Source organism: Octodon degus, unplaced genomic scaffold (genome assembly GCF_000260255.1).
Source record: "Octodon degus isolate 3935 unplaced genomic scaffold, OctDeg1.0 scaffold00145, whole genome shotgun sequence".
In the NCBI taxonomy this organism is placed as follows: Eukaryota; Metazoa; Chordata; class Mammalia; order Rodentia; family Octodontidae; genus Octodon; species Octodon degus.
In genome coordinates this window covers 1,489,260-1,502,289 of record NW_004524721.1, presented here as the reverse complement: position 1 = coordinate 1,502,289, position 13,030 = coordinate 1,489,260, and the positions used below count along the sequence as shown (strand labels likewise).

At 34.8% G+C, this 13,030-nt stretch overlaps 1 pseudogene; it reads left to right on the top strand.

Annotated features, from left to right (window-relative positions):
* The window catches only part of LOC101591187, a 17,626-nt pseudogene extending 11,692 nt beyond the window's left edge, over nucleotides 1-5,934 (top strand).
* Nucleotides 5,935-13,030: the final 7,096 nt, after the last annotated feature.

The window sequence follows — 13,030 nt, the reverse complement described above, 5'->3', positions numbered from 1 at the left end:
CTCTCTCTCTCTCTCTCTCTCTCTCTCTCTCTCTCTCTCTCTTAAATAAAAATAAAAGAATAAAAAAATAAACACATTTAAAAAAAATCCAACTGACAAATAAAAGCGCAGGCCCTAATGGATTCACAGCTGAGTTCTACAAAAGACTTATGGAATATATAATCCCAACACTCTTCAAACTCTTCAAAGAAATTGAAAAGGAAGCAGTCCTCACAAAATCATTCCTGGAGGCAAGTATTATACTGATACCAAAGTGAGGGAAAGATGCAAATAAAAATGAGAACTACAGGCCAATCTCTCTCATGAACATAGATGCAAAATTCCTCAATGAAATCCTGTCATATAAAATACAGAAAACCACCAAGAAGATCACATACCAACACAAGGTAAGATTCATCCCAGGTATTCAAGGATAGTTCAATATATGTAAATCTGTAAATGTAATATGGTATATCAGTAGAGAGAAATCTAAAAATCACATGATCATCTCAATTGATGCAGAAAGGGTTTTTGACAAAGTTAGACACTCATTCATGTTGAAAGTCTTACAGGAAATTGGAACAGATGGACTCTACTTCACTCTGATAAAAGTGTACTATGACAACCCTAAGTCTAACATAATTCTAAATGGGGAAAAACTGAAATCTTTTATTCTCAGATCTGCTACAAGTTGAGGTTGTCCTCTATCATCCTTTCTATTCAATGTAGTTCTGGAATCATTAGCTAGAGCCATTAGAAAAGAGAGAAAAATAAAAGGAATAAGAATAGATAAGAAATTAAATTATTATTATTTGCAGATGGAATTATTCTTTACTTAGAAGACCCAAAAAACTCCACCAAGAAGCTAGTAGAAGTGGTACATAAATTCAGTAGCATAGCAGGATACAAATCAAAACCCAAAGGACAATAGCATTCCTCTACACAGATAAAAAACACTGAGATGGAAATTGGAGAAAGAAAATCTTTTACAATAGCACAGAGGAAAATGAAATAATTTGGAATTAATCTAACCAAAGAAATCAAAGTTCTTTTCAGGGAAAATTACAGTACTAAGAAAAAAGAGATCATAGAGGATTTCAGAAAATGGAAAGATATTCCCTGCTCCTGGATAGGAAAAACCAACATGTGAAGATGGCCATTGTCAAAAATTGCTGTACATATTTAATGCAATCCCTATCAAACTACCCCAATATACTTCACAGACCTAGAGAAATCATTCCTAAAATTTATATGGCACCAGAAAAGACATAGAATAGCAAAGGCAATCTTGGACAACAAAAACAAGGCAGGAGGCATTACAATTCCTGCCTTAAAATTATACTACACAGCTACTGTGATAAAATCAGCATGGTATTGGAAACAAAATAGACCTGAGGATCAAAGGAATAGATTAAAGTTGCAGAGGGCTCTATGAACATACGCAGTCACCTATTTTTGACAAAAGGGCCAAATATGCTTACTGGAAGAAAGATAGCCTCTTTAACAAATGGTGTTGGAAAAACTGGCTCTCTACATGCCCGGAACTAAAACTTGACCCAGATCTATCACCATGCACTAAGTTAAAGTCAAATTAGATTAAAGATCTAAACATTAAAACAGAAACACTAAATCTCCTGGCAGAGTAAGTAGCAGGAAATCTTGAAGACATTGGGGTAGGCAAAGAGTTCATGAACAAAAATTAAATTGCACAGGTAATACTTGAAATATTTAACAACTGGGACCTTCTGTTCTTTAGAAGTTTTTGCACTTCAAAAGAAGTTACCAATAAGGTGAAAGAGCATCCCACAAATTTTGAAAAATTTTTAATAACAATACAGAGAATTAACAAATCAAAAAACTTGTTCCTTGAAAGATTAAATAAAATTGAGAAGCAATTAGCTGACTTAATCAAAAAGAGGAATTAAAAACTCAAAATTGAAGCAATAAGGAATGAAAAGTGCAAAATTTCCACAGACCCTATGGAAATTCAGAAGGTCATCAACAATTGCATTGAAAATCTTTCCTCACACAGAATCGAAGAAACAGAAGCAATGGACAGATTGCTAGAAAGGTAGAAATTACCAGAACTGTATGAAGAAGATAAAACAATTCTCAATAGCAGCCAATGAAATTCAAAATGTAATGAAAATGTTATGACAAAGAAATGCACAGGTCATGATTGATTTACAGCTGAATTCTGTGAGAAGTTTAAGGAAGATATAATCCCCATACACCTCAAACTCTTCTATGAAATTGAAAGGGAAGCAATTCTTCCAAAATCATTCCTGGAGGCAAGTATCATAATGGTAGCTAAGCTAGATAAAGATTCAACTGAAAAGAGAACTATAGGCCAATCTTCCTCATGGACATGGATGCAAAAATCCTCAATAAATTTCTACCAAATAGAATACAGCAAATCATCATGAAGGTTATAAACCATGATCAGGTAGGACTCATCTCAGGGATACAGGATGATTCAATTTATGCAAATCTGTAAGAGCAACAAACTAAATCAATTGAGCCAAATTAAAAAAAAAAACTGCATGATCATCTCAATTGATACAGAAAAGACTTTTGACAAAATCCAAAACTCACTCATGATCAAAGCCCTACATAAAATTGGAATAAATGGGTTCTACCTTAGTCTAATAAACACCAACTATGACAGTCCAACCGCTAACATAATTCTAAATTGGGAATACCTGAAATCTTTTACTCTCAGATCAGGTAGAAGCCAAGGATATCCTCTATTCAATCTAGTTCTGGAATCATTAGGTAAAGCCATTAGACAAGAAAGAGAAATAAAAGGAATAAGAATAGGTAAAGAAGAAGTTAAGCTATCATTATTTGCAAATGACATGAAACTCCATCTGAAAGACCCCCCAAAACACCTAGAAGCTCCTAGAGTTCTTAGACAAATTCAGTAGTATAGGAGGTTACATCAATATCAAAAGCCAATAGCATTCCTCTACACAGATAATAAACACATTGAGAGAAAAATTAGAAAATCAATACCCTTTACAATAGTAGTGTGAAAAATGAAATGTTTAGGAATTAATCTAACTAAAGAAGTAAAAGATCTGTTCAGTGAAAGTTACAGTATTCTGAAAAAAGAGATTGAAAAGGATTTCAAAAAAGTAGAAAATATTCTTTACTCCTGGATAGGAAGAACAAACATTGTAAAAATGGCCAAATTCCCAAAACTTTTATAAAGATCTAATACAATCCCTTTCAGAATACCACCACCATACCTTACAGATTTAGAAAAATAATTGCTAAAATTTATTTGGAACCAGAAAATACCTAGAACAGCAAAGGCAATCCTGGGCAATAAAGGTAAGGCAGGAGGCATTACAATATCTGTCTTGAAATTATAATACAAAGCTACTGTGATAAAATCAGCATAATATTCACAACAAAATAGACCTGAGGATGAATGGAACAGATTAGAAGATGCAGATACAGCTACAAACACACTCTGCCATCTTATTTTTGACAAAGGGTCCAAACATGTTCAGTGAAAGAAAGATAGCCTCTTTGACAAATGGTGTTGGTGGTGCCTGGTATGTGGTTCAGTATAATAAGCACTTCCTGGCAAAGTGCAAGCACTAGGGCCTGAGTTAAATCCCCAGTTCTGCCACAAAATAAGAAAAAGAGAGAAACAAACAAAATAAGCCAAACCAACCAACCAACCAACCAAACAAACAAACAAACAAACAAACAAACAAAAAATAAATGGTGCTGGAGAAGTCAGAAGCTCAATGTTGCAGCCCAACTGAATCCGTGTGGCTGGGCAGGCAGGTCTCAGAAGAGCAGTAACCACTGCCTCCATTCATTTGTGTGGGCCCACCTCCTGCCAGCCTCAGAGGCTTGTGCAATAAGACTGTGGTGAGTGAGAAACCCAGGCCAAGGCCACCTCTATGGCCCTCCATGCTGCACACCCCCCTCCCTGCCTCTGGCCTGTGCAGGCCAGGTGTGCAGCACCTCCATCTTGGGAGGGTGGCTGAGATCCTGTCCCTGGGCCTGCTCCCTGTAGCTCTGTTGCCCTGCATGCCCGCAGCCACTTTGGCACAGAGGCTGAAGAGGGCTTGCCAAAGAGTGTTGAGGCCACTGGAATTTGTATGGCTATAGAAGTCTATTGAGTTATTTCATTTTTGTCATACTCAACATCTCAATAGCATTTCCTGTGGATTTGATGAATAATTGCAGTCATGAGGAATGGGAAAATTCTGCTGAAGATTACATGTCAGATTTAAGATGTGGGGACCATGAAAATCCAGAGCATTTTCCTCTTCCCAATATTATGATTCCAATTATTGTGTTAAATTTAGGCTTTATACCTCTTTATGGTGGAGATCAGACCTAGAAAACTCTTGCTCTTTTTGCTCCTGAGGATTCACTAACAGTTGTGACTCTTTGCTGATCAGTGGTGGGCTATTGATGATACTGTGAAAACATCTTTTCCAACTAGAGAAGGCCATAAGCATGAATCATATGTGCTTAATTCCTTACCCAGAGTTACCAACTTCCAGTTCTTGGTATTTGTAAAAAAGAAACCCTGAGGCAAAGATTTTGGGCTTCATAAGCCAGAAGACTTTGCTGATTCCTTGACAGAAGATGAACTTGGTTTGAGGTGCCCTCTATCTTCTTTCACATACACAACGTGCAAACAATACTTTGAAAAGTATCCAGAAGATCATGAACTCCTTTGGGAAACTGAAGATGTTGGATACTGGCATCAGAGAATACCAGTCACCAGAGCATCACAGAGAGAAACATTTAAAATTACAGCAATTTCTCACAATGAAGCAAGACCACCTGTGTCTGGAGAACATGGTCTTGCAACTGTTGCAGAACATGAAACAGGATCTGAAGACAATCAGTCTAATGAGATGCAGCTAACTATTGATTTACTGAAAGATGCCTTTGCAAGCACTTCTGAAGGTCTTGAAAAAAAAACACTTGCTTCTACTCGTACCTGGGATAGTCATTTGAAGTGGGCAAAGATTGGAAAGGGATTTCATAATTCTGAATTCACTTGTTCTCAAGGTGAAGATGACAAGACTGCCAAGACTTCACCTGCAGCTTCGATAAATAAATTAGAGTCCATTGTGTGCATATTGGACAACTCAGAAGACTTCGTGGAAGACCAACCCAGAACAGAGAGCAATAGATTTTGAGGAGCAGTGATAAAGATGCATGGCCCACCTCTGAAACACACCCATACCTAGAGAAAAAAGATGGTGAGAAAGATTCTGAAGTGTAGCCTATGAATGGTGAGATACTGAATAATACTCTTAAGACCTCACTTGTAACTGAAAAGGAGGAGTCTGGTAGTGAACAAGAAGGATTAAAACTGTAGTCTTCTAGTTCTAGTGAAGACACTGTTGTGTTCCTGTGGCAGAGCCTTTAAAAGCTGAGACTGGGGCACTAGATAAAACCCCACTCATAGCTGACTCAGAAATGTTGATAGTACAAGGTACACCTGATGACAAGTCATACCTGAAGAGAAACTGCCCCCAGTTCCAAAACATAAATTACACTTGGGGGATTCAGACAATGTTGAGTAATGAGTTGACAGTGGTTTTTCTAACTCTGTGACACCTGAATTGCCTGAAGAACCAGTCTCTCAGACTGTATCACCCAACACTACTGCATCATTGGAAGGCCAGTGTGTGGCAGGGAAACCTCTACTGCTCTTTATCATAGTTCTGTGATAGAGGTCGAACTTGAAGATGTGCCATTTTCACAGAACATAGGACAAAAGAACCAGTCAGAGGAGCAGTCTGAAGCATCATTGGAGCAACTGGATAAGCGTATGCTGTCCACTGGCAAACTATGAATAGCAGCTCGGAGGAGATGGAATTGGAAGTGCTTGTGGTAGACAGGCAGAATTTAAGAACAAAGAACAAAGGGCACAAAGGACCTGCTTAGAATAAAGCCAAGCTGACCTGAGTGAAGAAGAGACACGTATGGTAAATCCTCTTTCTCTGTAACATAATTTTCAAAAATATTTTAGTTAATAAATAGCATGGGGTACACAAGAAAGTTTTCCAAAATTTTATCTTGAACTTATTTACAATGAAGTTGTCAGGGCTGGTCAAATAGCTCAGCGGATTAAAGTGCCTGCTTAGGCAGACGCAGTGAAGGCAGGGGCCAGGAGTTTGATCCCCAGGCCTGGGGTGCCCGCCTCACCCCGTGGGTGAGGTGAAAGGTGATTGAGACTGGGCATGGTGGCACGCACCTGTAATACCAGCACTAGAGATCAGCAACAGGAGGACCACTATTAGTCCGATCTATGCAGTGAGACCCTGTAGACCCTGAAGACCCTGTCTTAAATATATATAGATTTTCTCTTCTGTTTAGGATCTTAGATTCAACCTTTTTAAGCTTTTAGGCATTGTGTAAATAGTTTTTTATTTTTATTAATCATTTCAATTTTGGGAAAACAGATATCATATTTTTGTTTAGCAAGTGAAATATCTGAACATTAATATTTCAAAAATATAAAGTAAAAAGATACTGAGAAAGTAGTGTGGTTTCTGTTTCTTGAAAGGATCACAGAAGTCTCTTATATTAAGGATTTTAATAGTAAAAACTTGCTGAGAGTCTGTCAAAACTAATTACTAGTTTTTAAAGTGTAGGGAGGCCTAAACACAAATGTCTCAGTAAATTAGAATAATAATAATTTTAAGTAAATGAGAGCACAAAAAACGAATATTTATGGTCGAAGGTTTGCGGAGATATTTTGTATATCCTCTTGCTGATGGAGTATCTTTCTTCAACTTCAGTGTCTGGAAAGATATTTAAAAATCTGTTTTCCCACTCTCTTATCATCTCAACTATGGCATGTGAGTACATAATCTAAAATCCCATTTATAGTATTAGTCTGCTCTAATTTTTTAAAATCTCTACATATTTACAAATGCTTACAAGTTTCAGGAGTACACTCAATCACATGAACATCCTCCAGAAAATGAAATTTAGGGGTATAATTTAACTTGGACTTTGTGGTCCTGATCACAGATAAATTAAACCAGCGATGCTCTGTTCCCACGCAATTAATATCTATAGATCAGAAGTGTGAGTCCCTTCCTAAACCTCCTTAATGCCTCTCCTACCCAGACTCTGTCATCTTTATTTCCTCATCAACTTTTATTGTCACTCCTGAGTGATTCTTCTCGCAGGTCTGCTGGGCAGATTATGCCTTGGTATCTGTTCTTGGGTACGTTTGGAAATGCACCCCCCACACTTAGAGCAGCATCATGGCAGGAGGAAAGCTGCCCTAGGACTTGGAGTTAGAAGAGCTTAATTCAAATTAGAGGGGTCCATTTTCAATTTCGTCTTGTTCTTTGAGTAGTGCTTGTAACCTAGCCTGTATTGTATAATTTCTGTTCCCATAGAAGAAGTATTTATTTTTGTACAATGATTTGTTTTAATATGAGCAAAATTCTAGAGTGCAGAGAGAATCTTAAAACCTCTTTGGCAGTATTAGCTGCTAAGGTTTAGAATGTTTGAACCCATTTCATTTGTTTGAAACAGCTTGCTCTTGATCTGTATGTGAAAGAAATAGTTTAGACTGTCATTGTTTTAAGTGCTGTGGATTTATGTGGAAGATTTATTTAACCTTCAGTCAGGTGATACAATGTCATTATACTTTATTTTGCGATATTAGTATTAGAACGGTCTAAGTTAAATTCTTTAAGCAGGCAAAATAGTATGCTCTTTAATTCCTACTAGTTCTTCAATAATTCTGTCTTATTGACAGGCAGAAATGAGATTAATTTCAAGTGAAAACTAAGGCATTTTGCCAAATTTTCTCAATAAATAACCAGTACTAGTGATTCTGTCAAATATTCTTCCCATTCTATATATTTTGAGAAACTTACTAATTTTTTTTCATTTTTCATCTATTTAAAAATTTGAGATACTTCACTCAGTTTTTATCTCATTTTTTCTTTAAAAATATTTTTTAAAGAATAAGATTGCACCTATAACTTGATGTGTAATAGCTTGAAAAAAAGATTCATATATAATGACTAGGTATAAAAGTATAAACTTATATCTGATTTAAATAAGGAGTTTTGAGATTTCACCTTTTGTTCAGAAAAAAAAAAATTGACATCGTATCTGACAAATTATCTTTGGGTTTGTGGAACATAGAGGAGAAAATCTAGGTCACTTGTAAAAAGTATAACACTAATTTATTAAAAATTCATCCATAATAGGGAGTCTAACCAGATACTTAGTTTTGCAAGGCATCAGTGAGTCTTTGAGAATAAGGCGACTGCAGTGTGTCTTCAGCCAGATTGTCTAGTTATCAAGTGTTCAGTCACATTCTATATAGTCCTTTGTGAACTGCTATTTGCTGTTGTCTTGTTTGTAGAAAAGAGCATTCACCTTTTGTGTATATATGTATATGTTTCCTTATGTAATATAAAGCAGATGGTTATTAGCAGAATTTTAGTTCTACTTTCAGGGTAATTCAACTGCTAGATCTCACAGAATTTAGTATATTTAACAATTTATGTTATTTTTATTTTTATTTTTATTTTATTTTATTTATTTATTTATTTTTGCGGAACCGGGAATTGAACTCAGGTTCTTGTGCTTGCCAGGGAAGCGCTTATTCCACTGAGCCATCTCCCTGGTATATTTAACAATTTATAAAAAAAAAGAATTATTATAAAACTTCTCTACAACTTTTAAAGGTGAAATTTTCTATTATGATTTTTAATGAAATCAAAATAGCATGACTTAGAATGTCAGGCTTCTACTTAAAAATGTGTCTATATTCATGTTTCCATTCAGTGCAGACATGATAAGGTAATACTCATCATAAAAGGTTAACTTACTTCTAGGAGACTACCAGAATACTACCTAGTATGGTTTTAGCAACTTTAGAAAACTACCTTGAAGGGTTATAAATTGTATCCACTTGAGCCTTTAACTAATGCCTAAACATCTGCTCTTACATTGGGCTGTATCCTTTGAAATACTATGTAAGGTTTGGTCACACAATCAGACTGAAAGATTTTAATGTAAATAAAGAATTTATATTAACATCACTCATCTGAGTAGCAGTATTTTAGAAACAGGCTTGTTCCTTTTATGTCCACTGGTAACAATATGGTGTTTATGGTGTGATCCGGTCTTTCATGGGTGAAAGTTATTACAAATATGCCGGTTTTCAAACTGAACATCAAGCTTCCTTTGGAAAAAGTTGATTATTTTGCTTTTAAAAAATAAGCAAACCTCATTTTTGTAGTGGTCAGTAATTACCTGGTCAATTTTTCTTTTATGTTTTAGAGCTTAAGTCATTCACACATTATCCATTTTTATCATTGGCAAAGTAATTTGTTAAAATTTAATTGTAAAGGAAACGTTTAGCATCTGTCAAGTCATACTATCGTACTGGACCATTTTTGAGAACTAGTAGTCAGTCCTTTTCATTATATGTTCTAAAACTTCAACTATCTTTATAGAATTTAGAAGGATTTCTTTTTCTACTTCAGGCTGCCTTAAAGGCAGGTCTGGTATAGCTTCTCGAGCTGGAAATCAAACCATAGTCCTATGTGCCTGCTTGCATTTACTCAAGCACAGCTTTAAACAACTGAGCCATCCTGAAATGCCCCCTAAAATTTGAGGGTTTTTTAATAGAATTTAGAAAAAAGATAGATTATACAAAGTAGCAAGTCTTAGCTGAGTAGTTGTTTATTTTCTTGGTATATTTTAAGTGTAATTAAACCTATATTTTGTGATTGTTTGAAAAAAATGGTGCTGGCAAAACTGGGTCTCTACATACTGAAAACTAAAACTAGACCCAGTTCTATCACCATTCACTAAAATCAAAATGGATTAAAGATCTAAACATTAAAACAGAAAAACTAAGTCTCCTGGAAGAGAAAGTAGATGAAAATATGGACGATTTAGGTATAGGTAAATATTGCAAAAACAAAAATAAAACTACATGGGAAGTACTTGAGACAATTAACAACTGTGACCACCTTTTACTGAGAGGTTTCTGCACATCCAACAAAATCACCAACAGAATGAAAAGACAATGTACAAATTTGGAAAAAAACGTTAACTTATAATCACTCAGATAAAGGTATTCTATCTAGAATCTATAAAAAACTAAAACACATTAGATCTCCAAAATTTAAAGACCCACTCCAAAAACGGGGATCTGAGATAAATACATACTTCTCAGAGGATGAAATACAAGAGGCAAACAAATACATGAAAAATTGCTCCACATCACTGATCATTTCAGAAATGTAAATTAAAACAAAATTGAGATGCCATCTTACCCCAGAAAGAATGGCTATTATAAAGAAATCAACAAAAAACACACGCTGGAATGGTTGTGGGAAAAATAAGAACCGTTCTCCACTGCTTGTGGGAATGTAGACCGGTGCAATCATTATGGAAATCAGTGTGGAGAGTCCTCAAAAACATAGGAGTGGAAATCTCATTCAATCCAGCTATCCCCCTTCTGTGAATTTTTCTAAAAGTACTAGAAACATCATATCATAGTGATATATGTGTGCCCATATTTATAACAGCACAATTTGTGATACCCAAATCTTAGAAACAAACAAAATGCCCATCATCTGAGGAATGGATGAAAATGATGTGGTAATTTTATACAATGGATTGTTACTCAGCTATAAAGAGAAAAAAACTTGCAGCCTTTGTATGTAAGTGGATGACACTTGGGGTTATACTCATAAGTAAAATAAACCAGATCCATATATGTAAATATCATATTGTCTCCCTAATGCAAAAACTCCAAAGAAGAAAGAAAAACTGAAAGATATAACAGACACAGTCAAATGGAAATAAAGAGAATTTAAATATTAAACAACAAAGAGAGAAAAAGGAGAAAAGACAGGAAATGTGGTAGGGACAAAACCATACATGAATATATACAAGTTGGATAAAGCAATAGTTGTAAGAATTTCCATCAGTTTTTGAAAATAGCAGTTAGTGAGTAGAATTGTCACCCGGAGAAATTCTCTATGTTGATATCTGTGAATTAAGCAACTACAATGAAGACAGCAACATGTAATACTAAAATCACGCTCGAAATATGTCACCTTTGTCATCTAAATGTGTAACATTTCTAATGTCATATCAATTATTACTATACTCTCTTTTAAGCAAAATTTTAAAAGGTAATAAGAGAAAATGAGAGTGAAGAACAAACATTTAAAATTTCTTGAAAGCATGTGGTAATATTCAATCATATGACCCATCTTGCATAACTATATCTGTTGATCGGAGTAACAGATTTGAAGATGAAAATAGATAATATATCAATGGCTGTTAATCAGTTATTCTTGTTTTGAAATTCTGTAACATATGTATTTTTGCATGTTACCTTGTTTCTGTCTTTGTTTCACTTTTCTTGTTCTTATTTTTACTGTTCTAAATAAAAGAAAATTATAATAAAAATGAAAATGAAAAAAAATGCTTTTGTTTATGGATCTGATAAAAATGTAGATCACTAATATGTTTTAAGCCCAATCCCCTTAGGTACTGCAGCTTTTTTCATACATACAATTCATTATTTGCAGGCAATTAAGTTGGAGAAGCCTGAGGATAAAGTTTTAAACAAAGATTAATAAAATTCTTTGCCTAGCAAAAAAAAAAAAAAAAAAAAAAAAAAAAAAAAAAGAGAGAGAGAGAGAGAGAGAAAGAAAAAGAAAAAGAAAAAAGAGTGATAAGTGCATTGGACTATGAAAGGAAAATTAATATATAAAATTTAACAATTTTTGCATTTTTGTTTAACCTTTAACAGGTAACTCAAAGCATCATTATCCATATGAGAGTGACATTTTTATTACGTAAGAACATACCTTTGGGATTCTACTGCCTGAGCTCCTGAAAACTGATGGAATATTTTCAAACACAGATAAATTGAATGCCTTATTATAGAAGCAGTATAAAATAAAGCCTTTAAAATGTTAGGAACATAATTGGAAATCTTGTTGCTGAAATATAATAAATGACACAATTTAAAAGACAAAAGATATATTTTGGTTCACATTGTTTTTTTAATCTATACTTGGTTGGTCCTAGGCAGAAACATATGGTAGCAGGATCTAAGTAGAGGAAAATTATCATGTCTTAACACAGAGTAGGTAGAAAGCAATGAGAAAAATCTGTGAGAGAAGTGTACAGTACAAGATCAGGCTCCCCGCAACACATGTCTTCCAGCCAGGTCCATCCTCAACATCACATTTAGCTGCTGAGCCTCTATAATTCAATCAACCTTAAAAGCTTCCCCTGTGAGTGCATGAAGTTTTGGGTGTACATTCATGTAAAAAAAAAAAAGCATAACAATACTCAATTTAACAAATACTTTAACCATTTCAATGTCTAAATGGCTGTTTGACAGCCCATAATAATAGTAGGTTATCAGCAGAATTGGTTATTGTCAGAAGTTCTCGACCTGAGCGTTTTACAGCTCAAATAAAAATATGGAATTATTATTTTTTTATGGTAGGACAGTTTCAATCATTAACACGTTGCATACATTCTTCCGAGTGGTCAACTGCTGTACAAGATTCGGACATGATATCCCCTCTACAAACACTAGTAAAACAAATCACACCATTCATTAAGAGAATGCAACTATATATCTTTCATAACCACTTTGAATACACCGATTAAAAAATGGACATTCATCTGTATATACCCTTTTTTTGTTAAGCTCCATTATTTGAATATTATAGATGTGTTAACTGAGCAAAGTAATCTAAAAGAGTTCAGTAGTTCATAATAGTATTGCGTCTTCTGCTTCACTGGCAATGTCAGAAATTGTTGACCCGAGACCCTGACAGCTCAACATAATAGCATGGCTTTACTTCTTATATTTCATTTTTATACTTTTCTGCTGGTGGTTAATACCAAGGTAAAAAAGGACCTATGGAACAAGAGTTGTAGCTTTTGGGTCTGATAAGGTCAGTGAAATCCCCTCAGGATTTAACCTGAGATCCTGTACCTCAGATTGTTTGTCAGTGTCAGCCATATAGATGAGTCA